This window comes from Astyanax mexicanus, chromosome 5 (genome assembly GCF_023375975.1).
Source record: "Astyanax mexicanus isolate ESR-SI-001 chromosome 5, AstMex3_surface, whole genome shotgun sequence".
NCBI lineage: Eukaryota > Metazoa > Chordata > Actinopteri > Characiformes > Acestrorhamphidae > Astyanax > Astyanax mexicanus.
This window is the reverse complement of record NC_064412.1, coordinates 5,639,373-5,657,320: the sequence shown is the minus strand read 5'-3', so window position 1 is coordinate 5,657,320 and position 17,948 is coordinate 5,639,373. Positions and strand designations below refer to the sequence as shown.

Here is a 17,948-nt window from a genome sequence, read left to right as displayed (position 1 = left end):
TCAAAGTGATCAAGAGTGTCGCCATGTTTTCCTTCTAACAAGGAAGCTGGGAATAGGTGCCTCAGTAAACAAAACTGTAACTCTTAAAAAATCCCTTTTCTTTTAAAGTCAAACAAGAACTGGATGTAAATCTACACAGATTTCTCTCCTGAAAACTATTTATTTGGGTGAGTAAAGCGCTTCAGTTAATTTACAATTTTAGCTTAGATTTCCAATGAATGTGTCTATGTGTGAGCTTGCAACTAAGTTTCTTTAGCACTAAGGCTGGGTGCAGCAGCAGTAGCATTAGCATTAGCCGCTAACCGCAGCGCTAACTGGGCGCAAATGCCACCCCAACGACCCTAGACTGAGGAACCCTGAATGTTCTGGTAACCCAGGCTGCTATCAGCTAGCGCTTTGTCCCATGTAGTTTGTTTTAACACTAAAGTGCAATATACTCGCCTTTGAGCAGCTAAAGAGCTAGTGCTGCGGTTAGCGGCTAATGCTAATGCTGCTGCACCCAGCATTAGTGCTGGAGAAACTTCAGGGAAAACTTACCCTTATAACGCTGTACTTCACTGAAGTGGATTTACTGCTCCTGGCTTTACCTGACTGGTAGAATTTATCAATAAACCGTACCGGATTATAAGGATTTTAAGTGCACCTTATAGTCTAAAAATTTGAGATGTTCTAATGCCCTGAAGAATAGGATTATTGTGAGATGTTTTTTTTTTTCATATGCAAGTGAATTTTGTAAAAAAAAATATGTATTTCTGAAAGAACAAGTTTTTAGAACAGATTTAAGAGGGACCATATGTCTACTCCAACAATCTTCCTAAATTAAAGCCACAGACCACAAAGCCAACCAGCATAAATCACGATGCACGGTGCATCCTACGACCTAAACTCCCAATACATTCACAACACATTCACAATACATTCACAAAAGAAGACCCGATTCAAGCACCAGCTCTGCAGACCTCCGTGAATTAGCAGGCATTACAGTTCATTTCTAATTGACTCATAAACGGGTGTGTATAAACAACCCAAATCCTGGCTGCTCTTATGACTTCCTCAGTACTAACCTCCTCCAAATGACAAACGAATTTCTGACATTATATAAAACCCCATTTTAAAAGGCCTCAATAATCAGGCCAGGCCCGAAAGAATGCCTGCGGTCGGGAAAGAGCGGTCCAATGTGGCTGTCGAAACGTCTGAAACTGGTTAAGAGATCTTAAGTGTTTTTCAGGCTGCCTCTCTTTGCGTGGTATTGTTCCCGAGGACTCGGTCCCATGAGTGACTATTATACCCACATAATTCATTCTTTTATTTCACTTTCTGCTGATGTTGACTAAAATACACTGCTTGAGTAAATATGGCTGACTCGGCACGTGACCTTCCTGGGGGGATACTCAAAACGCTCTGGTTACGTCCGCGCTGAAAGAATAAGCTTTGCTTGGCAGACGGAGAGAGAGAGAGAGAGAGAGAGAGAGAGAGAGAGAGAGAGAACGAGCAAAACAACGAAGAAACCGAGAGCCGGTCTGGAATGGGAAAAGTTTAATTGCAGACGCAGGATAGGACGCGGTCTACAATCACTTAGACTGATTAATTAGCAATGCAATGAGCTAGAGGTGGCCAACATGATGATATTTTACAGTATTGTGATCAGAAGAGTCGAGTAAATAATTACAAATGCTTACTTTTGCTTCTACTTTTTACATTGACACACAATTATCTGAACTTTCTACTCCTTACATTTTAATAAAACCTGCCTCGTTACTCCTATTTCATTTCAGCTCGTTTTCATTCCGGCTTCTCATCGTCCAATAAAAGCCCTATCCAGATAAATCTCTCCATCCAGATAGAGTGAATCTGATTGTGATTGGATGTAGAGAAGTATAAACATATACCATTCCGACTCCCTATTGGTTTTTACAGTGATCTATCACACCTGCACACGATGATACAAAGTATTGTGGCATCATCGCTATTATGGGCAACGAATCTATAACAAATCCTATTTAATTGGATGATATGCAGTTTCACTGTAACTTTTTATATATAAACAACGATATTACTTTGACATTTTCTCCTTAATTTACAAGGCCAATTACCCAACCCACAGATTATGACTCTTTAGTCTAGCACACGCCTCCTCTGACACATGTGAAGTCAGACTCCGCCTCTTTTCGAACTGCAGCTGATGCAGCATTACCCAGTAGCATCACAGTGCTAACACTCGGAGGAAAGCGCAGTGACTCGGTTCTGATACATCAGCTCACAGACGCAGCCTTGTGCTGATCCACATCACCCTAGGAGTGACGAAGGGATAACAGAGCGCCATCTACTGTACCCACCCAGAGAGAGCAAGACCAGTTGTGCTCTCTCTGGGCTCCAGCAGCTGATGGCAAGCTGCATGACCGGGATTCAAACCAGCGATCTACCGATCACAGCAGAATAGCAGTTTTTTAAGAATCTGCCACTGCTGATGCTTGATTATTTTTTTTTTGTCTAAACAATCGCATTAATAATCTTAAATCATTAAAATGTCTTTAAATATCATGATATAATACTTTTACTATATCGTCCAGCTCTACTGGTAGAAAGGCCTGAGATCCTTTTCCCAATGCCTGATCTGACAGCAGATACTTGCAGTCACTGTATGTTAGGTTATTTAAGTGTGTGAGGCTCTTCGGTGAGGGGTTTGGATTGTGTTGGAGTTAGAAGGTCAAACGAGGCTAAAGGATTAAAAGATGAGCGTCTTTGATGGTATCATTATTGTGGGGGAGGAAGGGGTCAGGTCTAAAGTTTGGTGATCAAAGCGCTGAGAAAACAAGCTCAGTCTAATGACCATCGGGACGGCCGGGGCAGCGCAGATGTGTGGGGGCTGTAGGAGAGTTTAAAGTGAGGTAAAAATGGGCTCACATTCCCCAGGGTAGGCCCAAATTTGGCCTGCTGGAGGACAGGAGGTAAACCTGAGCCCTGCGGACCCGCCGCTTACAGAACCATGGTGCTAAACCTTCAGACGGAGTTCTGGCATAATCTGAGCAGCACTACCTTTCAGCAGCTTGGTCAGTGTGTGTGTGTGTGTGTGTGTGTGTGTGTGTGTGTGTGTGTGTGTCTCTATACACACACAAACACACACAGAGAGAAGGTCATACACTGCTCTTTAACTAGTTCTAGCTCTTTAAGAAACTGGGGAGGAAGTACATATTCAAACACACAGCATGCTAGGGTTCAATTTTCTAAGTAAAATATGTTTATATGGATTATATTAACATTAATACATTTTAGCATGGTTATATTCCTAAAACACTAAACTTATAGGACTAAACTACTTGAAAAATTACTTAAAACTAAAAAAATTACACTGACACCCATAGAAGGCTAAAAATATTTTTTTAATTGTTAATTGATAATTTGTAATTATTAAAATACAAGGTTTTTGCTCGACTGCGAGACAGATGCGTTTTATAGTCCACACAGCCGTATAAGCTTTGTCAAGTGTAAATGAGCAATGACACTGCAAAACCTGGTCAAACACTAGGATTAATCAATGACTATTACTTATAATCCACGGCTGGGCAATATATTGATATTTTATCGCATCATGATAAACTGTGTAGTTGAGTCAAATTGAAAATATTCTTAATATTCTTTTTTTTTTTCCACAGAGGTCATAAAAATTTAGTTTAGTTTGTATCTGAATGGCAGAATAACAGAATGTACAACTGCTGATGCATTTTCTCTATGTGTCAAAAAGGTCAAATAGTTCTATAATCCATAAAGAACCATTTGAAAAATTAGAATTTAAATTAGAATTTAAATTAAAATTTAAATTTATCAAATGGACAATCGTATGGAAAATATATACTTTTTTCTTCATCTACTAAAGTCTGTGTACACGTATGGAATCACAGTTATTGAAGAATTGGTTTGGTATTGCATGACTGTCTAAAATACTGTTCACTGTTATATACATGAATAAACACACAAATAAACACTATTACAATGACATCACTATCACAATTATCACATATTATTGAGGTCATGTCAATTTACTGTACACTAATCCTTACATTTGTTATATTAGGATAATCATTCATTTTTATAGGACCTTTCTGTCACTCAGCTGTGGTAAGATCTGTGGTAAGTCTTTTTAATAACCTCTGTAGTGTGACAGTGTATGTGTGTGTGTGTGTGTGTGTGTGTGTGTGTGTGTTGGGGTATAAAGGGGTGGGAGGGGGGCTATAGTGAGAGAAGAGAAGCCACTCTCTATTGGAGAGTTGTGCTTAAATTCCAGACATCTCCTTATTAAGGAAGCACGGCTTGAGCTCTCTCTCTCTCTCTTTCTCTCTCTCTCTCTTTTTTTTCTACTGCTAGCTCTCTCTCTCTCTCTCTCTATCTCTCTCTTTGAGCACCCTCCCTCTCTCTGCCCTCTTCCCCACCCCAGCCCAGTCGCCCCATGCTCCCAAGCACTCTGCCCAAATAAGGAGAGGAGAACATGGGTTGAGGGGAGGGGAGCACACAGAGGAAAGGAAGAGCGTATATGTGTGTGTGTGTGTGTGTGTGTGTGTGTGTGTTGAGTAGGGGGTGGTATGGTGGGGGGAGAGAGGAGGGGAAGGGTGGACTGACCAATTTAGGCGTCCACTTTGGGGTCTGGAAAACAGTGGGATTGTTCCTGTCGCAATGCAACAACAGCACACACACACACACAAGCACACACACTCAAGCACACACACACACAAGCACACACACTGAAGCACAAACACACACTGTCTCTAGAGGAGGAACAGCATTAAAGCTAATGCTAATGCTGAAGCTAAAGCTAACTGTTGCATCTACAGTAGAAACGATTTTTCAATCTCAGGAGATTCGATTTGAATTAGCTTATAGCCTGCCTGCAAGTGTGTGTGTGTGTGTGTGTGTGTGTAAAGACACAGCCTGAGATGCATCACACTGTTGCAACATTTTTAGTTCGTTTTTTTTGTTTGTTTGTTTTTTTCTTAAAATTTAAAAATAAAATTGCATTTAATTTGAGCAGCCTGTAAATATTTTATGTTTAAAGAATTTTATAATTATATTTAGATATAGATAATTAATGACTAATACAGGTTTAGGGTTGAATAGATTAACACACACACACACACACTGAAGCACACACACACTGTCTGTACAGGAGGAACAGCTCTAAAGCTAATGCTAACACTGAAGCTAAAGCTAAAGCTAACTGTTGCATCTCCAGTGCTCTGGACTGGAGTCAGGAAAAACGCATGACTTTGGAGCACAGCCGTATCTCCATAGTGCTCTACATCCCTGTGGGGGAGCGCAGTGAAACACAGGGTTGCAACACAGCATGACAGCATGACGAAACGGCTCAACAAACTCCATCAGATCATCTGGCAGCTTCTTGAGGCACACATGCTCTCCATGTTTACATGAAGATTCACTCAGACACATCAGCGGCGCACACGTCCAGATAGCTTCTCTATATCACTGAGTAAACTGTACATAAGAAGTGCAAATTTACAGTCAACATCTGCAGACGAACGTAAAACGTCTCTCCGCCTCGAGGTCAGACGCCACAGACTTGTGACATCTGTCTGAAATCAAAAGCGCTTTCATCAAATCATCTGTTCCTCAAGGCTCAGCAGACCTTTGGCACTACATGGCACAGCGAGAGCATTGTGATGGGAAGGGCTCACCGTTAACCCTTAATAAACAGGCATTAAAACAGCATGATTGACCTGTTTTTGAATTGTGTGTTTTGTAGTGATTTGTTGTTCTTAATAAAATGAAGAGAAACACATCTTTATTATTGTGTTTGACCTTCATCCCCTTATACTTACATTCATATAAAATGTGTAATGAAGATTACAGTATGTTAGCACAACTCAACACAAAAGATCAAATTTCATATTCTACATTTCCTAACAAATTTGTTTTTATTGGTTGGCAGTAGGGCTGAACAATTAAACGTTTTTAATTTGAATGGACACGATTTTTTAATCTTAGGAGCAGGGAATTGAATTAGCCAATAGCCTGCAAGCGTGTGTGTGTGTGTGTGTGTGTGTGTGTTTGTGTTTGTGTGTGTAAAGATGCAACCTGCTCTTCCAGAGATGCGTCACAACATTACGACCTTTTTATTGTTTGTTTGTTTTTTTTTCTTTGAAATTTAAAAGTAATACTGACAACTTTAATCTAAGCACTTAATCTGAGAACCCTGGGAATGTTTTATGAGGTAAGAAGTTTACAATTATATTTGATAGATATGCTAACCACTAAAACAGGTTTAGGGTTAAATGGATAAAAAAAAAACACACAATTTAAATCGCAATTGCAATATTCTGTGGAAAAATTGCAATTAGATATTTTGCCCAAATCGTGCAGCCCTAAGTGGCAGTGATGGGTTGGAGAGACATTTCATCTGCTGGTGTTGGTCCACTGTGTTTTATTATAAAGTCTAAAGTGCAGCGGATTTTATTTTCCAGCAGGACTTGGCACACTGCCCACACTGCCAAAAGCACCAGTTGGTCTGAGATACTAATTTTTGGGTTTTAATTTTTTTGAACTGAATTACAGAAATAACTTATAAATTAGTTTTCATTAATAAAAAAATTTGAATTTTGTAAACAATATTATACACTGAAATATCGTTACATATCACCCACCCCTAATTATCACATCAGGGTACTACTTTTTTTTGTTTTGCTGTTTTTAGAAGAAAAAAAAAACACAAAAAAAAAAACTCACACTGTTCTTATTTATCGTTATATATCTACTAGAGACTGGAGATTGTATCTGTCCAGGATCGTTTATTTTACTTTAATTCTGGATATATTGAGATATTTGGAGTGCATTATTATTAGTAACATTTGGGATCATTGACTTCTGTTACAAATCTGATAAAATTCTTGATATTTTTTTAAATATCTTAGTTAGGGGTGTGCCCTCATATATCGTATCGTGTGCAATAATAAAATGTAATTTTCATTTTGTTGCAGTACTGTATTATTTAAAAAAAGTCGGCAATAGTATTGATATCGCGAAAATACCATGAAATATCGTGATATTATTTTAGGGCCATATTTCCCACCCCTATTTTCAATGATATTCAATTTTTCTCCAAGATGCAGTTGTATATGCTGAGTAGGGGTGGGCAATATTATATCGTATACAATATATCGTGACACAGAAATATCATGACATTAAAAATACATATTGTGATAATAGGGATGGTTTGTTTTAAAAGTAGTCCATTATTTACTGTGTATTTATTGTATAATTGTTTTAGTTTGCAGTTTATATGCATGAAAATATTTTGCAATATTTTTTTGCTGCATTATATTTTTTTATGCTATACTATTTTTTTGCCACATTATGATTATACTGTTGTACTATTATACTATATTCCTGAAATTAATGAATAATTTTTCTGTTTTCCTTTGTTTTTCTATTGTGCCAAGTATATCGTTATCGCAAAAATACCCTGAAATATCGTGATATTATTTTAGAGCCATATCGCCCACCCCTAATGCTGAGGAATGAAAATCTAGAAGCATCATTCATTTGCCCCCCCCAAAAAATACTGTATCTATTCTTATTGTTCCTGTTAACAGACTAAAACACACACACACACATATATATATATATATATACACACACACACACACACACTTCATTTCCTGGCAGACAGTTAGGATATTACGGTTCTTGACTGAATAACACGACACACACACCGGCTCAGGGAAGCCCAGCTGTGGTGTGTTACCTCTCGCTCCTGTTCTTGCTGAGCGCGTACAGAGCTCTCACTCAGCCTATAATACTGAAGAATTCCCATGTGCAGCAGGAATGTAAATAACACACACAAAGCTATGCAGCCCACATTCATTCAACCAGCCATACAAAGAGTTCACAGCACAGCTCACTCTTAGTCACGGCTGCACACACTGTTTTCTACGGGTTTACTGACGCTCAGTTCAACCCTAATGCACACGTATATCCAGAACCTGGCATGTAGTGAAATATCAATATATCTAAGTAGCGTATATTTTCCAATACTGTCTCAAATCATAAAACAACATTTTTTTTTTCATTTTAACCATTTCAGACCTGAATTATGTTCCAGTAATAAACTTTTCCAGGTTTTTTTTATGACCGTATGAACCCTGTTATGAGGTACCTGGAATTCAGGCTTTCAGTTAACAGCTGTGCTGAACTTGTCAAGAGTTAATTACTTACTGAATTTCTTGCTCTTATTAAAGTGTTTAGGAGCATCAGTTAATCATAAAGTTGTGAAGAGGTAGATTTAAAGGTATACAGTGAATAGCTCTATATGAGTAATGTTCTAATCTGAAAAATTCAGTCGCAAAGTGCCCCAAAAGACCACCAAAAACATGATGATGAAACTGGCACTCATCAGGACCGCCCCAAGAAAGGAAGACCAAGAGTTACCAGCCACAGCGATCTGGTAATAAGAGATGATGGCCAGTGAAGGTTCAGTTTGGGGGCTTCCTGAATGATTAAAAACTATAAGTGTTTGATTACTCATTAAAACACTGTTATTCTAACATTAGTGTAAGATAAATAACATTAAGTTAAAACGTGGTGGTTTTACATCACTGTGCTCACTGAAACATCTCACAGGATCTATTCATTTGAACACCTGGTTTGGTAAATCCGAGTTTAAATTTAATGATGTTAAATGAGATGAGCAGATTGATGAATCACATGAGCTCACTCTGGAACACTAGAGGTAATTCCCAAGCTAGGATGCCAGAGCAGCCGGCCCTTAGTCACAGGTCTTTTCCAGGAAAGAGGGATGATGGCCAGTGAAGCTTCAGTCTGGGGTATTTCTAGATGACCAATAAAAGAGGGGCGAGCTCTGTAGCTGTCTGACTCATTTCATTACATTACATTACATTACATTACATTTCATTTGGCAGACGCTTTTGTCCAAAGCGACTTACAATAATGAAGTACAAAGTAATAGGAATTTAGATAACCCATTTTTAGATAGGGCTTAAAGGAGGTCGAAGGGAAATAAAGGGATAGAGAAGTGAAGGAGGGGAAGAAGGAAATGGGGTTAGAAGTAGTTAGTGTGTTAGAGGTGTTAGGAGAGTAAGTGCTCTTTGAAGAGCTCTGTCTTCATAATGTTGGTCATTCAGATGAGGAGAATTTCACTTTCAGAGTGAAGAAACACTGAGCTGATCTAGGCACATGTTTACCATTTTCTTTTTCTTTTCTGAAACACCTGTCATTTTAGTGTGGGAGGTTTCATGGCTAAATTGGAGCAGCCTGGTGGGCAATCTTCATTAATTGCACATTATTGCACCAGTAAGAGCAGAGTGTGAAGGTTCAATAAGCAGGGTAAGAGCACAGTTTTACTCTAAATATTGCAATGCACACAACATTATGGGTGACATAACAGAGTTCTAAAGAAGACAAATTGTTGGTGCACGTCTTGCTGTAGCATCTGTGACCAAGACAGCAAGTCTTTGTGATGCATCAAGAGCCACGGTATCCAGGGTAATGTCAGCAAACCACCAAGAAGGACCAACCACATCCAACAGGATTAACTGTGGACGCTGTAAGAGGAAGCTGTCTGAAAGGGATGTTCGGGTGCTAACCCAGATTGTATCCAAAAAACATAAAACCACGGTTGATCAAATCACGAGAGAATTCAATGTGCACCTCAACTCTCCTGTTTCCACCAGAACTGTCCGTCACCACAATAAATTATTGTGGTCTATTGTGGTGTTTTTCCTTTTCAGTTTCATTATCCAAAATATGTATTTCTTTATGTATTTATTGTTAGTACATAAAGAAATGCTAATTTCCTACATGTTTCAACCATTCCAATTTCTAACTTATGATGTTATTGTGGTTTTAGGAACAAAAATGTCATAATCATTTTTAAAATACCATTTTCTGTATTAGTCTGTGTCATCCCTTAGAATAAAACAGGATGAATGTATGTTGAAAAATAAGAGACTTTTAAAGAGCAAGATTTTAAAGCACAGGTTCAGTATACAGTTTATATGAGCCATGTCATCTCCTGATTTCATTTTCCAGCAGGACTTGGCACACAGCCCACATTGACGATATTGCAATTCCAATTGGTCTTATATAATTATATAACACACTTTCTTTACTTTTATTAAAAATGTAGTAATAATTACTTTCTAGTTTACACCAGACATGAATCAACAAATGTGGGTCTAAATAAACAATATTTTAGTGTTTTTATTGTAAAAGAGTTGCCACATTAACAAAGGGGCAAAGGAAGTTATTTATTTTGTATATAACTTCCTTCGCCCCTTTGTTAATGTGGCAACTTCCATTTTTTTCACAATAAAAACACTAAAATGTGGTTTATTTAATATTTTATACATTGTTATTCCTGGAAGAGCTTTGATTTTATTTAAATTGATGATTATATAGTATCTACACACAAATCTTAAGGAATGAAGAGGACCTACTGTGTTTTACTAAAACAAAGCAAGAAAACGTCTTTAAATAAGAACTTAATATTTCTAATTAATATGTTAAGTGATTGAAACTGGGCTGGACTTGAATTGAGAAAGTGATTGTAACCAAACATAATTAATCCAAAATATTTTATAGATCATAAAAACAAAAGTGAAAGAAATGAAGAAATGAAGAGGAAGAGAATGAATGTTCTTTGCACATGAATGAATGTATGAATCTGTGCTGGAACTTTATATTTTCCGAAAAGAACGCGGATAGAACAGATCGTAATCTTTCACAATGATTAAACCGCTCCAGAGTCGGCGGAGAACACGAGCTCCGGCTTTAAGTGGAGCTGGTCCTGAGCGTCTCCTCGGCTCTCAATAAGTCATGTTATTAAATTTCAGGGAGTCCTCTCGCTGTCGACAGAGCGAGGGGACTTTCCAGCGCAAACAGACGATTCCACTCATCATGCGAACTCCAGGCCCATCTGTGATCTAGTCCTCCCTGGCGGCCATTTTTTGGCGGGAAACTGCCGAGGGAGGGATTGAGTCCAGGAGAGAGGTCTTCACGCCCTTCTGCCAGTGAAAGAGGGGATGGGGGATAGAGAACAAGGAGAACGAGAAGAACGAAAAGAAGGGAGGAGTTTCTGGGGTTGGAGACCATAACCTGCCTTTTGTTTTTGTATCTGTTCACCTCTTTCTTTCAGAGGAAGGTGAGAAGCCAAAACACAGAGGGAGCAGAGGAGTTATGGGAGAGTGGGAAGCATTTATAACGCTCTGGGCCGTGGTGACTGCTCAATCAGGTCTCAGCTTGTCTGGTCTGGACAGGTCTGAGGTGAATAAACAAAAGTGTAGCACATAGTTGGAGCCTTCAGTCCACATACTGGATGTCCCAATGGGTGAAATCCCTGCTGTATGAGTGGAACTGATGTATTTAATCAGATTAATCACAACAATATTAATTGATTAACTGTGATTATCAGCACTTGTTCTACATAAGATGCAAGTTTTTATAGTGGATTTTTTAAAAAATGTAAAATTTTAAAAGTTTGAGTAAAATGAACGTTGTTGTTTTAATCTATAATCTACGGACCACATTTCTCCCAAAGCTTTCAGACTTCAAATAATGCAGAGAAAACAAGTTCATATTTATAGTATAAAGTTTTAAGAGTTCAGAAATCAATATTTTGTGGAATAACCCAGTTTTTTAACTAAAGTTTTTAATGCATCTTGGCATCATGTTCTCCTCCACCAGTCTTACACACTGCTTTTGGATAACTTTATGCCTTTACTCCTGGTGCAAAAATTCAAGCAGTTCAGCTTGGCATACTTGGTCTATACTTGTATGTTTAACGGGAGATAAAGCAAACATGAGGCGGTGGAGTAACGAATGCATGATAAATTGAATAGAGAAACTTTTTTATTTCATTATAAACTCAAAATAAAATCTCAGTACGGTTGTAAGGATTTCTGAATTAGAACTGAATTCTGAATTAGTGTTTTCACAACTGTAGTTGGTTTCTGTGATCCAGATCATTTGATGAGTTTCTTTATTTGGAGCGTTTTTTTTTTTTTTTTCTGTTTTCTCCCCAAACGCACCAAAATATGCACCAATAAAACATGCAAGCACATTGCCTCCTCTGATTGGTCAGAGATGTCTGGCGTGGGAGCAAGAAAGTAAATATAGTGTAAAAACAATGTGTATGTGTATCTGATTTACAGTTGTGCTTTAAACAGTGTTTTCAATGGGATGTGCAGCACAGATGTCTGCGTAGTAAATGCAGTGGCACAGATGTGAGAAGTGAACGCTGCACATACTGCGCTCTTTGTATGTAAACAGCATGGAGCAGCAGAGAAAGCATTTGTTCATAGCAGTATATTATCTGGCTAATATATTAGATTAAACTGTGTTTAGCTCACAGCAGTATACGTCAATTAAAAAAAAGTATATTTGATAGCTGAGTCGGATCAAAACCAGATCACATTCTCACTACAAGTGAACTGTTTAAAAAAAAAAAAAAAATCTGCATGTTGGAGGGAGGCGGAGAAGATTACAGCAGAAGTTTAGGTCAAACTTGGTGGCTTAATTAATCAATTGCATTAAACGAATAATAATGCATTACTGATTCCAAATGAATCGCGTGCGTTAACGCTTTAGTGTTGACTAGTGCTGCACGATATTGAAAAAAATTACATTGCAAATGTCCTTTTTTCGATGATATATATTGCGATATTAAACAATGCAGGGCCCATGACGTCACCAGCCCCGCCCCTCGCGTCTCGCGTCAGGACCGATCAAGAGCTGAGTCACCGCCGAGCTCTCAAAACCAGGAGGAAAACAGCAAAATAACAGTAATCGTCCCTTTAATCAGGCATTTAAATGGCTTTTTAAAAGATAAATAAGATGGTTTTTCTGGGATTAGCGTGAATTCAGCTGTAACTGAAAATATCTGCGATGCAAAACTTTACAAGCACGTGCCCAACCATGTTGATGGAGGCCATGCTTTTACCTCCTGTTTACTCCTGCACCCCCTTATGCTTCTTTTGCAGGCAGCAGCAGCCTGTCACTCACACAGACACAGAGACAGCGCTGTGCATCTACTGTACTTCTTGTGTCAACTTCTTGTGTACTTCTTGAATCAAAACGTTGCAACATGACGTGTTTAATTTAATTGCCTTAAGTGACACCACATGTGTCCTGTGATGTGACTATTGTGCATGCGCACATCGCGATGACTATTCTTAAACGATATATTGTGCAGCCCTAGCATTGACAGCCCTTATATATAGACCTGTCTCAAAGGATTTCCTGGCTGTACTGCTCAGTGCTGAGCGCTGGTCAGAATGGAGAGGCTTCTTTGTAAACTGCTGCAGCTGGAACACTTGTTGGCAATAGTCACCCCAGGGAGTATGCCCCCATGGTAGCCCCTATAACACACCCTTCTTTCACTCATGCAAGTGTGTAAGAGCACACACACACACACACACACACACACTTGAGAGAACAACAGGGCTGGACAAGTGTAGCAGCAGCTGCTGGCTCAGCTCGGATTACAGATAAAGACGTTCTGGACTGAAGGCAGAGCAAACCCCTCTCTCCATAAACCCGAAAAACTCCAACCCAAACCCTACTAACCCAACATAACGACCAGCGTTCAGACTGGATCTACCAAAGCAGCCTGAATCAGAACAAAAGCACTGATTTAAATTACCTTAAATCAATGAATCAATTTGTTCTGTCATTAATAAACTGTGATATATTGCAACAACTGCCCTGGATATACAAAAAACATTAGAGTCATACTTATAAAAATTAGAATTAAAGAAAAGTTTACTTTTTATCCAATCAGCACAGTAAGACCTAACGACAAAAGAATAGTACTGATGGCTAGTAGGGGCGAGACAAAATATTGATATTGCGATATATCATATGGTTTTCATTAATTAGATCAACGACCAATAATACTTTAGTATCTTTGGTTCAAATTAATACATAAATAAAAAATAATATTTATCATGAAAGCTGTACCAATACTATAATTACAGTACTGAATTTACAACAATAGAGAAGTCATTCCTCAAACATGAGCAACTCATCAGCCAAACATTCAGTTCTCAACATATTTTGGCATTGAGACACAATTGATTGATAGTAACAAAAGTTTTTTTATGCTAAATATCTGTAATGCCAAGTTTTTTTTTTTTACACATATATATCTATATATTTTTTTATTTACTATTATTATTATTATTTTTTATTTTTTTTTTTTTACAAATTTTACAGATAAGGACATTTGGCATGGTTGAAAGTGTGTTTGAACAAAAACAGCACAATTTAAAGTGATGCTCAATATATTGATTCATTTACAGTTAACCCTCCTGTTATGTTATGGGTCAAACTGACCTGTTTTAAAGTTTAAAGATCTGGAAAAATATAGTTAATTTTTTTTTTCAGTATGAAACTTATTTTTTTCCTTGTCTTAATTAGTGTCATCAACATCTAACATGAAAATGGTTCATCTCACATATTTGCAAAAACTACCCCCTGCAAAAACTAAAACTAAAACAAAAATGCAACGTTAGGTTTCAATAATATGTAAAACTTTTGTGTTTTATATGTTGGTCTTTTAAACGTAACAATTAATTTTTTTTTTTTTTTTTGGAAAATGGAGTGTATTATTCTAATTGAACCATTACTTGTGGAATGCAAGGAACACTATTGCACTAAATATTGATAGTATAATTAGTAATGGAGTTAGTAGTGACATTCATACTGCTTTTAATTTTATTTTTTTTTTTCCTCCAGACATCTTTTGGCTAATTAAATACAAACAGGGTCAAACTGACCCGGGAACAGTTCTGCTGTTCTTAAAAATGAACACAACATAATTAAAAATTTGTTTTGTTTTTTTTTTTTCTTTTTTTTATGCATAGTAAGCAGTCCCCTTTAACCTTACATAAAGCTTTTATATTAAACATAGTGCAAACTTCCTTGATAACTTCCTTGTATCTTAGTTACATATAAGGAAGTGTAAAATAGGAAAATCACAGCCACATAAGGGTTCTAGTGATTGAGATTCACTCTGACAGCTTTTATATGTGGAGAAGTACAATTTTATATTATTCAATTGGTAAAATGTACTGTAAACTTCCAAATCCCAACCAGAATAAGACCCCACCAGTGCTGAAAGAGTGAACGACTGCATGTGCTTCCTCTTCGTCACATAAAGCAACACTCCCGACACATCTCTTTAAGTAGCTGTTAAAGCAAGGCGGCCACTGGACAGCTGAACACGCTTGGAGGAGAACACTAACTCCCAGATTTGTTATGTTAGTTAACACACACATAAAGCAGTGGTGAACAGTGTGAGCGAACGGGGGAGGGGAAGGGACATCCTACCCACCCAGTGTGAGCGAAACCAACTGGGCTTTCTGGGACTATGGGTTACGGATATCTGTGGCATCACATTTTTTTCTTTTTTTCCCCCACTTTTCTAAAATTAAGACATTAATTCAAGCATTTTTTTGTATTCGGACAGAAAATGCACAAATGTAGAATGGTAGAAATGTCAGAATACATAACAACACCAATCACAGAGCTTGTATCGGCCCTCAGTATCGGCAGATACCTAAAAATCAGGTAATTAAAAAGATAAAAGTCCTTTTTGTGAAGTCAGGAAAACCACATGTTCACACCCATTCAATCTACAACAGGTTTTCCCCCTGCCCATGCAACCTGAAGTGTTTAAAAAGTGTTAAAGAGCAAAGATCATTTCTACAAATGTTAAAAAGTATTTTAATTCTAAGAAATAAAGATATGTTGGATAATTGAACCTGAAATTAAAAAAAATATATCACTAATGACAATTTTTGAAACATAAAAACACACAAATATAAAAGTTAAACTATGTTTTGGTTAGAACTTGGATAAGCAATAGGTACCACAATACAGGGCTTACAATTTAATATATTGTGATACAAGCCATTGCAATATTGCAGATACTGAAAAACTGTGCTAGATTTAAAAAAAAAAAAAAGAGTCATAATATTTTTTGTATAAAATTTAAATAAAAGGAAAGTTTATTTTTCATCCAATAAGAACAGTGGGATCTAAAAACAGAGAATAACACTGCTAGCTATCAGCAGTGGGACAAAATATTGATATTGCGAAATATCGCAACATGTCAGTATCAGCCGGCAATTTATTTTTTTTTTTAGAATCAACAATTCTAACCAATATTTGCTGAGATATTTACTATATGCTGGAAAAGGATTGTAGATAAATATTTTGAGATATATATATATATAGAGAGAGAGAATCGCAGAATCAAAGTATCATGATATCATCATTATCGTGGGCGATGCATCATGATATCAAAATGAGAAAATGCCCTGTGATCCTGACCCCTAACTGTCATACACTCCTAATTATGAGGTGAAATAAATAAAACAAGAAAAATGATGTGGGGTTGATGCTGCAGTTGGTCTGCAGGTTTAGGTTCAGCAACAGTATGTGCTGAAAGAATGAGGTCAGCTGATCTTAATCTCATTGAGAATCTTTGAGATGTGCTGGATGGAGAAGAGCTGCTTTGTGCAGTGGTCAGACTCTCTCTCTATCCTATAGCGACCGTTTTAGGTTGCATAAAGAAGCAAATTGACAGGAACAAGTGAACAAACAGAGCTAAATCTGTGTGTTTCCAGGAGGCAGTAACTGGAGTGAAGTGATACTGTATGTCAGAAGCTCAGGCCACACAGCAGGACCATAAAAGCTTTGGGTGGCAAAGTCATTAAAAGGACAGCAAGGTCTGTCAACACTTACGGCTCGAGTCGGTCAGCTTTTATCACTCAATACAAACCACCACAGAGCTGCACTGGAATAATTAAGATACAGTGTGTATAAAACTATGAGAAAACTGATACAGAAGTTTCAGTTCAAACTTCTATCCTTCTATGTAGGCCTGGATAATAATGTAATATCTGTATTTATCTTGATGAGAAATGTTTCAATAACGATGATATCATTTTTGTGGTATATCGATATTTATTATTTACAGAACCTGTCACGGACAGACGTTTTTTACTGGCATCAGTTCGCTGCAGTTCAGATTGCTCCAAATTGTGCTGGAGAGTGGAGCCAACCAGCAGCGGTAAAACATCTAATCTGTTCCTTCAGCTCAAAAAAATCCACTACATACAATATTTTCCTTATTCTGGCTGAAGCACTTTTGTATCTTACATTATATCTAAGTTATTTGTAGTCGATAAAGCCTATAGGTTGACAGAGATATCATGTTTCTTTTATGTATATGAAGGTTTCTTGTATTCTTTATCCTGGACAAAGCACTTTTGTTTTGATCAGTTAAATTTGATAAAAAATATTGCAATGCACACAACATTATGGGTGACATACCAGAGTTCAAAAGAGGACAAATTGTTGGTGCACGTCTTGCTGGAGCATCTGTTACCAAGACAGCAAGTCTTTGTGATGTATCAAGAACCACGGTATCCAGGGTAATGTCAGCAAACCACCAAGAAAGACCAACCACATCTGAAAGGGATGTTCGGGTGCTAACACGGATTGTATCCAAAAAACATAAAACCACGGCTGATCAAATCACGGCAGAATTCAATGTGCACCTCAACTCTCCTGTTTCCACCAGAACTGTCCGGTGTTTCAGTTTCATTGAAATATAAGTGAGGATTGATTTATTTGGACCATTTTCACTTCTAAAGTATTATATAGTTTTTGTGAGAGGAGGCTTCAGAGACTTAAATTTAATTTTCAGACAGTAGTAGGTACAGATTTCCACAGATTTTTTTTCTAAACTCTTCAAAGTATTTATATCGATATCGTAATTATGTTGCATCGACCGAAATTAAGGAATTTATCGCAGTATAAATTTTGGCCAATAGATATGTTTAAATAGCTGTTGCTTCTTGGTCTGGTTTGAAAGAAGGACACTGGGACATTACTTTTAGAAGATACTAGAAGATACT

The 17,948-nt window shown here is 37.5% G+C and overlaps 1 protein-coding gene across 2 annotated transcripts in view; it reads right to left on the bottom strand.

The window, feature by feature from the left end:
• tead3b (TEA domain family member 3 b) overlaps positions 1 to 17,948 on the bottom strand; it is an 81,383-nt gene that overhangs the window by 45,403 nt on the left and 18,032 nt on the right. The gene's annotated exons all lie outside the window — the stretch shown is intronic.